We start from the raw sequence: 17,692 nt of genomic DNA, 5'->3' as shown, positions 1-17,692 counted from the left end.
TGCGGCTTGCTAATCTAGTCATTCCTCGGCTCTGGCAGTCATTAATACTTTTTCCTGACTGAGGCCTCATTACGAGGCTGGCGGTAATAAGACCGCCAGCCTTGCTGTGGCGGTTTTACTGCCGCGGACCGGCAGTAAGGTCCGATGCATTACAAGTTATATGGTTTGGCGGAAGCCAAACCGCCACAACGCAGCCTGGCCCATCGGTGTGATCGCACCGACTTGGTCGGAGGTGAGCTCCTCCAGCCCGGCAGCAGGCCTCTGCCTGTGAGCTAGATTACGAGGCTGCAGACCGACAGGCTTTCCTTGGCAGTCACCCTGCAATGAAAACACTGGTGGTAATGCACCCTTCGACAGGAATCCCCATTCCTGTCACTGGAACACACCCCCTTATGTCCACACAAATGCAGATATCCCCCATCCATCCACACACTTACAAACACCCCCACACATACACATCCATGCTGACACCCCACCCGCTCTTACACTGACATACTCACCCCCCACTCACACATATGCACCTCTCCTGTGCAATCATTCACCCACCCACCCCTCCATAATCATCCCCCACCCCCTCCGCATACACATACATTCACATACAAACCCCTCCACATACGCATACATTCACACACACCCATTTGCATACCCATGCATTCACACACACACCCATCACATACGCATACATTCACACACATACCCCTCTGTATATGCATACATTCACATATACACCACTCTGCATAGGTATACATTCACATACACAGCAATCTCCACATGCATACATTTACACACACACCCCTCTGCATACATTCACATGCACACCCCTATGCATGCGCATAAATTCACACACGCACTAACTCACAGACTTGCACACATGAACCCCCACTCACATATATCCCAATACACAAACCTACTCACTTGCACCGTGACAACCCCCTCCCCTCCGCATACATGCAGACACACACCTCCAACCTCACGCATACATACAGACACCCCCACTGGCTCGCTCACAAACACGTACTCAGTCACACCCATTCACACACATAGACACACACCACACACATGCACTCAATACTCCCCACCCCTCCCCTTTTCAATCAACTTACCTTTTCCGGTGGGCTGGTTGTCTAAGAAGGTATGGGTCCTGGTGGTTTTCCACCACCAGTACCACCACGCCAGCAAGACTCCGCCAAGCTGTATTATGGCGGAGTCTTGCTGGTGTGGCGGTGCTGGAGATGCAACCGCCTCTTCACACATGGCGGAAGTCCAAACACAACTCCTAATATGGCGGTGAGCAGACTGCCAGCACTGGCGGTCTGTTGACTGCAGTAGCTTCGGCGGTCTTTGGAAAAGTCTGCCAAAGTCGTAATGAGGCCATGAGTGTCTCTCAGAACATGCATTTTCTAAATGAATGTGACAAACGACCATCAATGACTCTGAGGCACATGGCTTCCTCATCATTAAATTCACTAAATTTGCAATGTTTGATGAGCACATCAAGGGCCTTATTTATACTTTTTGGTGCAAAACTGCACTAAGGCAGTTTTGCCCCAAAAAGTTTTGCACCGGCTTGCACCATTTTTTAGCGCCAGCTGGGCACCATATTTATGGAATGGTGCAAGCCGGTGCAAAGGGTAGGCTAGCTTAAAAAAAAATGACGTTAGGCAGTTTTGAGTCAAAATAAATGATTCTGACCAGATTAACATAATTTTTTGACGCTAAGGGGCATATTTATACTCTGTTTGCACTGAATTAGCGTCATTTTTTTTTACTCTAATTCAGTGTAAAACTAACTCCATATTTATACTTTGGTGCTAGACCCGTCTAGCACCAAATTTATGGAGTTAAAGTCATTTTTTGGAAGTGGAAACCTACCTTGCCTTAATGAGATGCAAGGTAGGCATTCCCGTGCAAAAAAATGACTCTATGGCCTTAACATCATATTTATACTCCCATGTAAAAATGGTGCAAGGGAGGGAGGAGGGGTCAAAAAATGGGGCACAGCTTGCTTTGCCCCATTTTTTAAGACCTGGGTCAGGGCAGGTGTAAGGGGACCTGTGGCCCTATTTCCATGGTGGAACACCATGGAATAAGCCCAGAGGTGCCCTCCCTAGGCCCTAGGGGCACCCCCACCCACACTAGAGGGACTGCGAGGATGGGGGACCCCATCCCAGTTAAGTACAGGTAAGTGCATTTTATTTTTGAAAGTGCCATAGGGGGCCCTGAAATGGGCCCCCATACATGGCACCGGCTGCAATGGCCATGCCCAGGGGAGCCCTGTCCTCTGTGCTGGCCACTGGGGTGGTGGGCATGACTCCTGCCTTTTCTAAGGCAGGAGTCATGTGGCATGGTAGGTTTAGCACCATAAAATGACGCTAATCTGGTTAGAGTCATTTTTTTTTACTCTAACCTGCCTAAAGCCATTTTTTGGTGCTAAACCCTCTTCTTCCATACTGCCAGTCCCACCCGACTAAAGTCATTTTTTAAAACTCTAGCCTACCCTTTGCACCGGCTTGCACCATTCCATAAATATGGTGCCCGGCTGGTGCACAGAAATGGTGCAAGCCGGTGCTAAACTTTTTGGTGCAAAACTGAGTTAGTGCAGTTTTGCAGCAAAGAGTATAAATAAGGGCCAATATTTTGTACGTTTGCGCCACTTTTGTGTCATAAAATGACGTTAATGCGGTGCAAAAAAAGTTTAAATCAGGGCCTTGATGCTAGATGGGTCTAGCACCAAAGTATAAATATGGAGTTAGTTTTGCACCGAATTAGAGTTAAAAAAAATGACACTAATTCGGTGCAAACAGAGTATAAATATGCCGCAGAGTATAAATATGCCCCTAAATATGGTGTTAAGGCCATAGAGTCATTTTTTGCACAGGAACACCTACCTTGCATCTCATTAAGGCAAAGTAGGTCTCCACTTTCAAAAAATGACTTTAACTCCATAAATTTGGTGCTAGAGGGGTCTAGCACCAAAGTATAAATATGGAGTTAGTTTTGCACCGAATTAGAGTAAAAAAAAATGACACTAATTCGGTGCAAACAGAGTATAAATATGCCCCTAAGTCTCTCATCAAACAACTTGTTGTCTCACTTGTTTAAAAATGTACCTTTCATAGTTGATTTCAGCAACATATTGAACATGGCTCCCAAAGCTTCTCTGATTTGACAGCATGACATTGTCTCAGGTTGTGAGTTCTACTTTACCACTTCTTTCACTTCATCACAAGCGAGATTCCTTAAGTTTTAAATGATTTTCTCATTGTTCACTTCTTCAGGGCATCTATGAAATCATCGAAAGTCTTAATCAATGTGGTCCACCTGGTGCCTATATTAGGTTTCTTGGCAGTATGAAATGATGGTACAGGTTTCAAAAATGTGGCAGCACGGTACTCTATGTCTCTCACAGCAGGCACGGGGACCTTTGCTATTATGAAGACTTTTTGACCTGTACTGAAGGCCACCAGTTGCTGACTTCCCCTGTCTTCAGCAGCTTCTCCAGGATACAACAACATTTTGAGTGCAACCCCTTTGTTCGCTCTTGGGTAGCCTCACCCAATTTTGAGTTTGTAAAACCGGTGATTAAATTTCATTGCTCATACCTAGTTGTCCCTGTCTTCTAGCATTATATCTGAGTGTCACAGCCTGTGTTGTACCTGGTTATCACTGCTTTAGTGTTTTTATTTGCATGTATAATAGCTCAGTGTTGTGGTGCAGCACCTTCTTTTTCCTGCACCTGGCCGGCAAGTCTTGGAGGGATTTTCAAATGGTGCTTCTCTGCTAGGCCTTCAATGTCTGCACAAAGCCTTGTACGGGTTGGAGTGGAGCTTGCACTCCACATACGCTAACTGCAGGCTTCTTTGCACCAACTTGGAGCGCATGTGGCATGCACAAGCAGTTTGCTATTTCCTTGCAAACTCTCAGGGAAAGCAGTTCAAGTACCCCATCCTCATCACCAGTTCTCACGTCTTCCCCAGCCCAGGAGGATGCACAAGAACACAGAATACACAGAGCTCATATGTAATGCCTTTATTCCTCAGCGTTCAAACAACTTCTCAATATCCCATAACAGTTGAAGATCATGCCTTAACACCTCCCAGAATGACTGCATAGTCTCTTTCCTTGAGTCCAGCCCCTAGCTACAGGGTCTTAATGCTCACAGTCCCAAGATACTGCACCTTGCACCATGTGTGCTAGTGCTAGAAAACTGCAGAATTGCACCATATTGTAGTAGACATAGTGCATTTCTGTTGTCTGCCCCTTAGCCTTGTTTGCTGCCTTGCACATGTGAAAAAATGAGTGAATATTACCTATGTGCGGGATTTAATCAGGTGTAGTATTACACCATTATATAAGATATAAAGTACCCCTGCCATACATTATCAGGATATTGAAAATCAACATGGAGTTACATGACCATATAGAGGAACGAGGCCGAAGGTAGATATCCTACATAAGGTTATGGAACTCTGAAGTGACTTGCAAAATCCTTCTCATGTACAGCAGGTGGTAGTTTGTCCCATGTAATACATGGGCAACCATCATCTTTCCAACAAACCACTTAAATCATTGGTGCATAGACCTCTACTGCAAGATTTAACACATCAAAAACCTGTTAGATATTTGTTTAAAAAAAACATTAGAGTTATTTTAATACAAGAACAAGTTAGTTTAAAAAGAAAAGCTGCAGGCCCGCAGAATGTGTAGAAATGTGCAGAAAGATTTTCTATAATTATCCAAGAACAGAACTTAAACATGTTCTTTCTATTTGTCACTGTAACCTAGAAAAACAGAGCAGAAAAAAGAAAGCAACCTTTAATTTTTGTTGCTTTAAACAGCTAATCCATGACCTGACCTTCCTTTCACCTCAGCTGCTGTTCTTTGCAGCAGACATTATGAGATTAGAACTGAACTGCAGCCCTGCTAAGTACCATCATCAAGGGTTAGACTAATACATTTTAGTGCTGGTTACTGCATCACCACACTAAAATACGTTGGTCACACACTATAGCTCCCAAAGACCACTCCGAGGTTGGCTCTACGATTTAACCAGCGACCACAGTGTACTTCCCAAAGGAGAGCTGCATCATTTGTTTTCTATAAACTCAGTGCTTCTGTCTGGTTTGACTCTGTTGGTGCAGAGTGCTATCCCATACTTGCAAGGCCATGGAAAGCAACCTTGCGTGGCTTTTCATGGCTTTTTAAAAATTGGCCCCTTTCACACATATAACTGAATGAAAGGGGGTTTCCATGGGTGTTGCTAAGGGTGTTTCTACGCAGCACCCATGGAACATTAAGGAATCTGAGGCGTTCCCAGATGTGCAGGTCTGGGAATGCGTCAGATTCCTATGCCCCCTCAAAGGTGGAGTAGAAGTGATGCAACGGGGAGAAATAGCTTTATTTCTCCCTATTGTTTCCTCTTTGATTGTTTCTGTGCAGGAAGGTGTTCCTTCCTGCACAACAATCATCCCCACAATGCAGGCATCTTGTTCCATGGTGCAAGGGTGCCTGCGTTGGTACTTGGCAGCAATGTGCCCTTGGGATGAGGTGAGTTATGGGACCAGCTTGATAAACACAAGAGACAGGTTGTTGCTGGTACATAAAGGGCGACAAGGCAGGGTGATTGCTGGCCCTCTTGATTCGCTCTGAAACCGCAGCACAACCTATAATGGCACCCGGAACCAACGGGGAGTTGTAGTGTACTCATAAGAGGCAATTGATAGGGCTTTCGCATCACATCTACACAAAAATAAATCACGTAAGGAATGGCATATAGGGGGTCATTACGACCCTGGCGGACGGCGGAGAAGCGGCGGTAAGACCGCCAACAGGCTGGCGGTCTTTTTTTGGGAATTATGACCATGGCGGTTACCGCCATGGTCATCCGCTGTTTCTCCGTTCCGCCCGCTGGGCTGGAGACCTTGGTCTCCAGCCCGGTGGTCATCACTATACCGCCGGCGGTATTTGGACGCGGCTGACCGCCATGGATTTCATGCGGTTTGGAACTGCCATGAAATCCATGGCGGTAAGCACTATCAGTGCCAGGGAATTGCTTCCCTGGCACTGATAGGGGTCTCCCCCACCCCGACTCCCTCCCCTACATCCACCACCACCCCTGACACCCCCCAAAGGTGGCAGGACCCCCTCCCTGACTCGACCCCCAACATCAAACATTACTCAATCACACACGACACGCACGCAGGCACCACCAACACACATACACGCACACACACCGACATACATGCCAACATCCACACATACAGTCAGACACGCACACCCACATTCAAACATACACGCACACATCCATACAGACATACCCACAGACATACACGCACTCATTCCCAAACACACAACACCCCCGCATGCATACACGCACTCACACACCCCCTCTACATACACACACGCACACCCCCATGCACGCACACAACACCCCACCGCCCCCCTCCCCTAATGGACGATCGACTTACCTGGTCTGTCGATCCTCCGGGAGGGGACGGGATCCATGGGGGCTGCTCCGCCGACACCACACAGTCAACAGAACACCGCCACGCCGAATCATAGGACGTGATTCCGTGGGCGGTGTTCTGTTGACGTGGAGGTGGAGCAACCTCCACTTCCCCGCCGCCCGCCAGTATGGCTGTTGGCGGCTCTCCATCCGAAAAAGGACGGAGAGCTGCCAACAGTCATAATACTCCGACCGGAAAACCGCCACTACAGGCGGTCTTCAGCACGGCGGTCCCTCGGCGGTCTTTCAAAAAGACCGCTGAGGTCAAAATGACCCCCATAGTGTACTAATGTGAGCTGAGAACCTTGAAATGTATATGCTGCTCTTCCTACAATATAAGCGAACTGTCATAATTTCTTAATTGCGTGATACTGAAATATTTGTGAAATGTCCTGCTTCTGGCCTCTGATTAATAAAGGATTGACATTATGACAACTATAAAACAAATATGTGGAGATGTAAAAGTATTCAGCTACTGTAAGTTAATATGACGTACGATGCAAATGTTTATGAAAACATTTTTTTTTAAAGTTCTTACAGTTGAGCTCTAAAGTCTTTTCTTTTTAATCGTCGACTAGGTGCATCACAAGTTGCCGGTTACAAAGTAATTCGAGACGGGTGTTTATACATAGATTTCACAATCCTATTTATTGTGGAGTAATAAAACAAACGAGTCAAAGGCTTTCTCAGTGAAAGCTATTGTTATGTGAACACCTTGCACTGCTAAATTCACTCGTAATTTTAACTAATTGCTCAGATAAATTGATCTTACTTGCTCCTTTAGGACAAAGTGAATGGGGGCATTCTAGGCTTTTACCATAAATGAAACCAAGGGCTTAAAAAAAGTAAAGCAAAAAGTAAAGCAGAAAAAGCTGGTTTCGATTTTATACTTTTATACCCTCACAATAATTGGAAGGGGGAATTTATTTAACCTTTCATAATAAGACTACTGGATTAATTTCATTTACAAATGTAATCTAGTTTCAATGAGACACCACATCCATGTGCTTTGGAAGTGAAAGCTTCATGCATTATTAGGCCAGAAAAGCATATTGACAAGAAGGTGTTAGAAATTGGGGGTCAGATTTATGGGGATTTGGCATAGGCCAGCTCAGAAAGTCATCTTGCTTTGATGCCCTACGCCAAAGCGAAAGGGCAGGAATTCACCTTATTTATGTATTACGTGCATTCCTATCCTTTCCCTCTTGTTCTGCTGCCGTTTCAGCAACCTTGCGCCAACAAAGGCACCCTTGTGCCATATTGCAATGGTGCCTGTTTTATCAGCAGGATTGTTTTTGTGCAGGAAGGGGCACCTTTCTACACTAAAACAATACCAAGAGGCATTTTCCTCTTTCTATGTTGTGCTGCAGAATGGAGCACACGAAGAAAGAGGAAAAAAGTGTTCAGAGATACAAATATTTCTCCTTGTTACACCTCAGCTCATGAGGTGTAAGGAATTGGTACATCTGGGGATGTGTCAGAAGCCGTGGGTGTTGCATGGTAAAAGCCACCGCAACACCCACGTAACGCCTCCTTGGCACCGAGAAAGGCAACGCAGTGACTTGCACTGCCTTGCCTTACTCCATATCTATGAGACCATTCAAAGCAACAGTGGCTTTGCATGGCCTCATTGATATGGTTGAGATGTTTACGCTACAACAAAGGTGTTGTAAGCCTCTCATTAATATGCCCCAGGGTCTCTAGTTGGCAGAGTATGCATCCTGTCCAAGTAGGGACCACTATCCTAGTCAGGGAAAGACAGACACAGAACCTAAATTAAACTGTGCTCACCCTTTTGTAACTTGGCACAGAGCATCAGTCTTAACTTAAAAGGCAATGTGTAAAGTATTTGTGCAGCACTTTAATTACAGTAACACAGTGAAAACACCACAAAAGGACTCCACATCACTTTGGAAAAATAGAAAATATTTATCTGAGTAAAACAGGACCAAAAGAACAAACATCCAATAAGTAGAACTCAAGATGTGACTTTTTAAAGAATAAACTACAATCCAGCGCTTAGAAATCAATAACGATAAGCGGTTACTTGAGGTCCCGTTTGACTGGGTAAACCCAAAGTTCAGGTCAATTCTGATGAAGGGAAGGCCAACTAAAGGACCCTTGCAGGGCCCACTGAAAAGTACCTTGGATGGAGGGCTGCGTCGACCTTGATGAGGCGATGCAGAGGCGATGTGTAGGGTCCTATCTACACAGTCCTTGGGATTCATCATTGTCGAGTCGCACGGCCATCAAAGATGAGTCCTCGAAGTGCAGCGCTGAACCTTTTCTGATGACGGTGTGCATCATACCCAAGACACGCAGCAAAGAATATGTGCTGGAGCTGATGCATCAATCCTGAGCTGTGCAGTCAGTGTTGATGGAGGAAGCAGCAGTTCTGACTGGCGCAACTTGGTTCTTGTGAGGATATAGAGAATTAAGTCAAGTCCTTCTCACTCCCAGGCAAGAGGCAGCTGGCCAACACAGCAAAGTAGTTCAGCAGAGTGGTAGTTCCTCCTGGCAGTACAGCAGCCCTTCTTCCTGTTATAAAGTCCGCAGTTCCAGAAGTGTACTGATTGGTGGGATTCGGGGTCCAGTACTTATAACCAGTTGAGCCTTTGAAGTGGGGGGGCTTCAAAGAGCAGCATTTGAAGTGCACAAGGTCCCTGTCCTTCCTTCCCTGGCTTCAGACTACCTACAGGGTGTTATGCAGCTCTTTGTGTGGGGACAGGCACAGCCCTATTTAGGCGTAAGTGTCAGCCCCTCCCTCCCGTCTAGCCCAGGAAGGCCCATCAGCCTGGTAATGGGCCATCAGGATGTAAATGTAACACCCCATCTCTCTTTGTGTGTGACTGTCTGAAAGGAATGCACAAAACTCAGCTGTCACACACGCCAGATGTCTATTCGGAGACAGGCAAAGGCACATAATGGTTAAAGTAAGTAAATGCCAACTTTCTAAAAGTGGCATTTTCAGACTCACAAGTTAAAATTTAACTTCACCATAAGTTGTGCTTTTAAATTGTGAGTCCATAGACCCCAAACTCCAAATTTATTTCTTGTTCCAATTGAGAATAACCCTTAAATGCCCATTTCAAGGTAATCTCAATGTAAACTTTTGGGAGGGATAGGCCTTGCAGTAGTGAAAAAAGAATGTAATTGTTTTTTACTACCAGGACATGTTAGACTTAAAAGTACATACCCAACTTTTTAACTGCAGTACACCCTGCCCTTGAGTGCTGACTAGGGCCTGCCTTTGGGGTGACTTATATGCGATAAAAAGGAAGGCTTGGGCTTGTCAAGTGGGTGCACTTACCAGGTCGAAATGGCAGTTTAAAACTACACACACATGCTCTGTAGTGGTAGGCCTGAGGCATGTTCAAGGGTTACTGTAGTGGGTTGCACAATCAGTGCTGCAAGCCCACTAGTAACATTTGATTTACAGGCCCTGGGAACATACAGTGAACTTTACTAGGGACTTACAAGAAAATTAAATGAGGCAATTGTAGATACACCAGTGTGGCACCTGCACTTTAGCACTGGTAAGCAGTGGTAAAGTGCACAGAATCCTAAAGCCAGCAAAAATGGAGTCAGAAAAACAGGAGGTCAGAAGGCAAAAGTAAAGGGAATTTGTGCCAAGGATGTCCTGTTGAAAAGTAGGAATAAGGAAGAAACATTGTGGTAAATGGAGGTGAGTGGAGTAGGAGTTAAAACTGAGGCCTGATTCGTGAAGGTACTTATGTGCAGTAAAGTTATGGAATCACTATGATTAGGGTGGAATCTCTGCACATTATTTCTCAATACAGAGATTCCTCCCCACTGCAGAGACTCCCAATTCATAACTTTGCTACACATATGTACCTTTGTGAATCTGACATGAACTACTTGACGACTGTACTGTCAAAGCGCAATTGTATGTTTAGCAAATACAGAATGATGTCATGGTCAGTTGTGCCCACTCAGCTGACATATTTAGTAGTATGAGAAGATGGGAATCTTGACAAAAATCCATAAGTCATCATCCAGGCACATGAAAATAGTGGATTCTTCCCAATGGCTTGCACAACATTTAAAAAGAAGTGACTTGCAGTGTCAAGCCTATAGTTTTCCAATTATGCTTCCCTCAAGCAGTTGATCTAAAAAGGGGGATGCTTGTGCTAGAGCTGGCACTCCTCTATGGGTATGGACCAGCATGTTACTGGTCCAACTCACACGAAAGGCCATACTTTAGACTTTTTTTTTGTAATATCCCTAATCTTACCTTCTCCTCCTCTCTACCTCTACCCTGGACCGATAACTATTTAGTGTCACTTACGTTTCCCTATGATGCTCCTAGAGAGACACAGCCCAGGTGCACCACAATGGGTCGTGCTTGGTCAAAGTTGGTACCTAGCACTTGGCATATGGCACTCTGTGCTTCTCCCTTAGCCAGTGACCATGCCTCCATTAATACGGTGGACCTGTTTAACAAATGGATTTCTACCTCTTTAAACTCAGTTTTGCCTTGCAAACTGAGGGTGAAAAAACCTGCTCATAAGTCTAGTCCCTTGTTTTCGTCTTCTCTATTGGACCTTAGAAAGAACTGTAAAAAATTGGAGAGAATTTGGAGAAAAGATTATAATCCTTCTGCTAAAGAAGCCTATAGATCAGCCATTAGATCTTACCATCATAATATTAAGACAACACAGGCTCTATATTACAGCAGTAGAATAGAGAACTCGTCCACTTCTCAGAAATAAATCTTTCAGATCTCACTATACCCCCTATGCCGCCCTCCCCGGTGGAAGCTTCTATTATGCATAGTAATGTATTAGCGCCTCACTTTCAAGACAAGATTAACAAGTTATACTCCGGTTTTCCTCCATCTCCCTCTCAGAATAATCTCATGGGGCAGGAGATGAATTCTCCTACGGGTATGACCCAGTTAACCAATTATTCCCCCCTCACAGGTATTCTGATTGGGAATTTTCTTGCTAATATCAAATCGGGTTCTCCCTTGGACCCGGCCCCTCCTTCTATTCTTTTGAAGGCAGCAGATATTGTTGTTGGTCCTTTGATAGAAATAATAATAATAATTCCTTGTCCGCTGGTATTCTTCCCAGTTCCCTCAAACATGCAATCATAAAGCCTCTCTTAAAAAAACCTAAGCTGGATCCCTCTGTCTTGGATAATTATCGACCCATTGCCCTTCTTCCTATATTGGCAAAGATTCTGGAGAAGCACATGAACCTGCAATTGACCAGGCATCTTGAGAGCCATGATCATTTACATCCTTCTCAAATGGGTTTCAGAACCCATCACAGTACAGAATCGGCACTCCTTACAGTAACTGAATCTGCTCGGCAACTTCTAGATCAAGGTGGTCATGCTGCTATTATCCTCCTTGATCTTAGTGCAGCATTTGACACTGTCGATCATACTCTTCTCCTTGATAGACTTTCCAAGATAGGGTTAGGAGGTCCAGCCCTTGCCTGGCTCTCCTCCTTCCTCACAGGAAGATCCTTTCAAATTTTGGATCGCTCTTTTTTGTCTGACGTCAGGTCTCTATCTTGTGGAGTCCCGCAGGGTTCATCTTTAAGCCCCACCTTGTTTAACACCTATCTGTCATCCTTGGCCACAGTAGTTGCTCCTTATAACCTCTCTATGGTCACTTATGCTGATGACACGCAATTGGTGGTTTCCCTCTCTAGTAGTAGGGACTCCCCCTCTGCCAACCTGGCCGACTGCATGAAAGATATTGGGGACTGGATGACCATGTTGAAACTGAAGTTTAATGACAGCAAATCAGAGGTAATGATTATAGGTAATGGCGCCCCTACCGCCCCTCTGGCTATGTACTCTGAGGCTTTTAACAGCCTGCCTCCTCCAATAACACAAGTAAAAAGCCTCGGCTTTCTGCTTGACCCACGCTTAACTATGGAGCCACAAGCTAAAAGAATCTCCTCAGTCTGCTTCGGCTTAATTAGAAGTGTCAGGAAGATTCTTGGACTTCTGCCATTCGCTGCCAGAAGAATTCTTGTACAAGCCCTAGTTCTCTCCCGCCTGGACTACGGGAACTCTCTATATCTTAGTTCTCCAGATTATGTAATAAAGAGGCTGCAGGTTACGCAGAACGCGGCAGCTAGACTTCTCATGAATACCCCAAGGCATCTTTCCGCTAAACCAGCACTTGCAGCTCTTCATTGGCTCCCGATTAAGCAGCGCATTCAGTTTAAAGCTCTGTGTCTTGTTCACAGAGCCTTACACAATAAGGGTTCCCTTTCCCTTAGAAAACGGATCTTTCTTTACTCGCCCCTTAGACCTCTTAGATCTCGTTCTTCTCGACAGGTTTACATCCCTTCGGTCAAGAGATCATGGGGAGGTAATTCGTTCTCTATCAGGGCTGCTCGGCTCTGGAATGCCCTGCCCTTTGAATGCCGTCAGGAATCCTCTGAACTTCTCTTTAGGAGGAAGTTGAAAACCATTCTCTTTCCCAGTTAATCTGCTTCCCCTGGCTCTTCCGACATTCATGGTGTACTTTAGCGCTGGGATGCCCCCGGGTAGCCATGCGCTCTACAAATCTATAAACTAAACTAAACTAAACCTTGAAGTTCATGTTGGGATCAATTTTATGAACAGGGCAGAAATCACCTATAAGGAAAGTACCAGGGACTGAGCTGAGTAATAGGGACAAGACGAGACAATATAATCTAGAGCCGGTGGGAGGTGAGAGCTTCAGCAGGTTCTTTGAGCAGCGTAATCAGAAAGGTAGCAGTTTATTCTTTTTAAGTTCTGCCCTAGTCCATCTGGAATAAATGGGAACACAATACTCCAGCATGCTGATTTAAGTCTTTGCAGGTTAACCTGTGTCTTGGAGGGTGAGGACACAGTAGTTCCTGAAATTGACAATTTTGTTTTTGAAATGACTCACAACGATACTGCATTTACAAAAACCTGTAAGGAGTGTAGTGTGTTTCAACAATTACTTGCTTATGGCATTAGATACATTTCTCCACACTTGATTTTACTTGTATAGATTTTAAAAGCAGGGTGCATTAGTCATTCAAATGTACGTGGGTGTTGAGTCAGTTCCTGTGTCATACCCTGGACTCGTGCTCTGATCCTAAAAGGGAGTTGGACTATGTGCACATGCCAGTGTTTTGGAAACATCACCTGCACATCAATGTTGGTTGAAATGTTTCTCAAGAATAGAATTTATCACACTTTTTTTACTTGACTGTGTCCCCTTTAGCTTATGATTGGCTGCATTTTTCATTGTTTTATATATATATATATATTTGATTTTACTGTCATATATTCTGTTGCTTGTGTGCACACTTCAAGGATCAGCACCCTGTTGATCTTCATATTCTGTAAACACGAGTTCACCCACACTTGTTATGTTATGTTATGTTAGGTTATGTCATAATATGCAAAGCTATGTTATATTGTGTTATGTTATGTCATATTATGCAGTGCTATGTTATGTTATGTTATGTTATGTTATGTCACAGAGTTTTGTAGAGCTTAAACTGATTATCATAAGTGTGTCCTGGAGCTGAGAACCAATATAAGAAAGAATCATCATAGACAGTATTACTCTGAAACAAGAAGTCCCACTGAAACCCCTCCTCTGTACTACCCTCATATGGAACTACCACCTTCTCACCTTCATGCATCTAACTTTGCTCTGGGAACTAGCAGGCCAACCCATCTACTGCCCAAGTACCACCTTTTCAACCGAGCCCTGAAGCTTTAGTCAAAATGTGCTGCCTGAACACAGAGGTGCAGGGGCAGGATCAGAAGACTTATGGCATACCACCCCAATAAAAGTTAGCAAAGCTCTGCCTCCCTCTCATATCCCGAAGGTCTCAGGGGCTCAGACTTGCATACAGAGATGTCATACAAAGCTTGGTCCATAAACTAGTAACAACTTATCAGTTGTACAAAAAGGTCCTGTACTTGTTCTGTTTACATCCTTGCTGCTTACTCCCATCCCTGGGGTCACACACCGCATAGCTGAGGTCAACTAGGAGGAGCAGACAGGTGCATGTTTGTTAGTCCTTCAATTCAGCTGCTTTTCCTGGTCCTCACAAATCCCATCTGTATGCCTCAATTGTGGAAGCGAGTACTAGCAAGGAAAGCTGGCCCATCAGAATGTGTTCTCCCTGGAGCTGTAATAGTGCATTACTCCTGGCAGACTGAGAAACATTGTGGCCTTCAATTAGCCAAGATGTCTCTGCACGTAGAATATCATACTCAACTGCTCTGAAAAAAATATATCCCCTATTCATACAAGTGCTGTTTTATTTCCTATTGTCGCTTTGAGGGTGAGGTAGTCAATTCTGTTAGCGCGCCTGACCTTAATAAGTCAACTTACACCGGGACTCGAATAGGTCGATGAACCTTTCGCAATTAAGATGTTCTTATCATAACTCCTGTTATTCATTGCACGGCCCACTGGATCGATGCAAAGCTGAGCTGGAACGATGCAGCCCAGCATCCTGAGAGCAATTGACGCAGCGCCTGCCATGCAGCAGACATTTCCACACATCGTCCACCGGATTGATGCAACTCCTGTGACTTCGTCCTGCACGCCCAGGATTTCAACGCATCATCACAGGGGCATCCGAAAACCCCACAACCTGAACAGGATCCCAGTCTATGCACCGGAAATTGACGCAAAGCCTGCCGTGCGTGAAAACTCAATTACGCATCATCTGTGTGCGCCTGAAAAATCAACGCACACCTCCCCGTTTTCCACGCAACTCCTCCTCTGCAGTCCTTTTGGGAGTATTTGGATGCAAACCAGGTACTTTGTGCTTTCAAGAGACATTTGTTGCTTTTTAAGAACTAAAGACTCTCTATATAATTTTCTAATTGATATTTCAACGTGTACTTATTGAATCTTAATTGTTTTGACCTACATCTTACCAGATGAATATTCTATATTTTTATATTTTTCTTAACACTGTGCTGTGTATTTTTGTGGTGTTCTACTGCATTATTGCATGATTTATTGCACCAATATTTTACACATTGCCTGACTGCTCAGTGCCAAGCTACCAGAGGGTGGGCCTAGGAAAATCTGGATTGTGTGTGACCTACCCTGACTAGAGTGAGGGACCTTGCTTGGACAGGTGGTAACCTGACTGCCAACCAAAGACCCCATTTCTAACTACCCCAGTACATAATCAATAATCAATACACAATATCAATAATCAATGATAATCAATAACAGTAATAATCAATACAGTCAGTAATTGTCACACACCATGACCTTTCAGTCATGAATACCCACACCTTTTAGTAAAAATTTGAATATTTATTTTATTAAATTAACAGTGCTAAGGTCATGTAGATTAATCTCAAAATTAAATGAAACACATACAGAAACAATAGTGGCTGCCCTAAGTGGCAGAAGAAACGTAATCTAACCAAAGCTTGAACTACAACACATTCTAGAGTTATGGTGCAAATTAATAACAAAGTCAACTGCATCAAAGTAATCATGTTCATTAAGTTCAGCAGAGAAATTCATCAAGCATTAATCCCTAATAGCATAATTTAATTAGTGAGGATCCATAGCTAAAACCAGATTAGCACCAGCATGTTGGGCTTCATGCAAAAAGATTTAGGCCCTCATTACGAACATGGCGGTCATATCCGCTACACCGGCGGTAGAAACCGCCAACAGAGGAGCGGTCCAGACTGCCAAATAAAGAACCAAACGAAACACACACATCCGGCGAACCACCCACTGCCAGGAGAGGAGTCCCGCCGATGACGGAAAGGCCCAACCCGACCATCAAATAATGAACCACCATTCCGCCGCCAGTTCTGGGTCGGGAACCACCGCCACACAAAGCCAGGTGGAAATAAACCAAATATAAGGAACCACTTACAGGAGTCCCACAGAACGTGCAGTGGCAGCCATGGATAGAGAGCGGCAGATCATGCCAGCCCTGCTCCTTACCATATACCTACACGTAAGAGACCGCCGAGGAAGACGACGACGGTAAGTACCGCAACCACGACACAAGGGAGGAAAGGGCACAGTTATATACCCACCCACTCCACCCATCAGGCAACGCCACCCCACAACCCTTCCCAGCAGCAAAAGTCATACACCCCACACCAAGAGGTACGTACCCGACCGAAGGTTAATGCAACTTGACCATAGTAAAGACAAAAGATCCACACCCATAAAAAAGTAAAACAAACACCAGGGTGTAACTGCGTGCAGCCCAAACACAGACTACACAGAAACATTAATAAGAAGCTCACTGAGCCAAACAGCTGAAACAGGGCCAATGGCCAGTCCATAAAATCCCAATCGTCATGGGCCACAACAGGCCCCACCTGAATCCCACAGGTGCTGGGTACTTCACAGAACGGGGCATCATATAGGGATCCAGGCACCTCACGGAAGGCGGGCAGGGGGTGGTGGGGGTGGGGGTGGGTATTCACGACAGGGGTGGGCCTTTGACTTCCTTGTGGAGGGTGGAGGGGGGTGGGCTTCTCCTTTGAAGGGGGTGGGGGCTGTTTGGCATGGGTGGAGCTGGATGGCCTAAGCTCTGACTGGGCCCTCTTCTTCTCTGGGGAAGGGGCACAGGAATGTGAGGGGTGGACCGGGGTGGGCTGTGATGTGGAAGGAGCGGAAAGGGCAAGGAGGTGGGCACGTTTGGGGACAAGACAGGGTGTGCCAGTGGGTTGGAAGAGGTCAGCACGGGAGAAGAAAAGTTTCTTGGGAGCCACTGGGGTGGGCGTGGATGAGGGCGTGGGAGTGGAGGCAGAGGGAGTGGATGTATGGAGTGTAGGGGTGCATGTACTGGGTCCAGGTGACTGCTCAGTATGCTGTTGTGTGGTGGATGTCTGATGGGTGAGTGTCTTGGTGCGTTTGTGTGTCTTGGGAGGTGGGGGGGTGGACACAGTGGGAGAAGACAGACAGCTAGTGTGGATGTATGTTGTGTGGGTGTCTGCAACTCTGGTGAGTGTGCTGCATGTGTCAACTACAATAGAGGTGGTGAGTGCAGGTGTAGTGTATGGGGTGCATGAATGGCTGTCTGCGATTGTGGTTAGTGCAGGACGAGGAGCAGTAACAGTGAGTGTAGGTGCAGTGCATGTGGGTGTGGATGTAGCAGGGACAGGCAGGTAGGCGGAAGAGGTGGGCACACTGGCGGGAGTGGACTTTGTGTGTGCAGGTGTCTGTTG

The sequence above is a fragment of the Pleurodeles waltl genome, chromosome 2_1 (genome assembly GCF_031143425.1).
Source record: "Pleurodeles waltl isolate 20211129_DDA chromosome 2_1, aPleWal1.hap1.20221129, whole genome shotgun sequence".
Classification (NCBI taxonomy): domain Eukaryota; kingdom Metazoa; phylum Chordata; class Amphibia; order Caudata; family Salamandridae; genus Pleurodeles; species Pleurodeles waltl.
Note: the sequence above shows the minus strand (reverse complement) of the source record.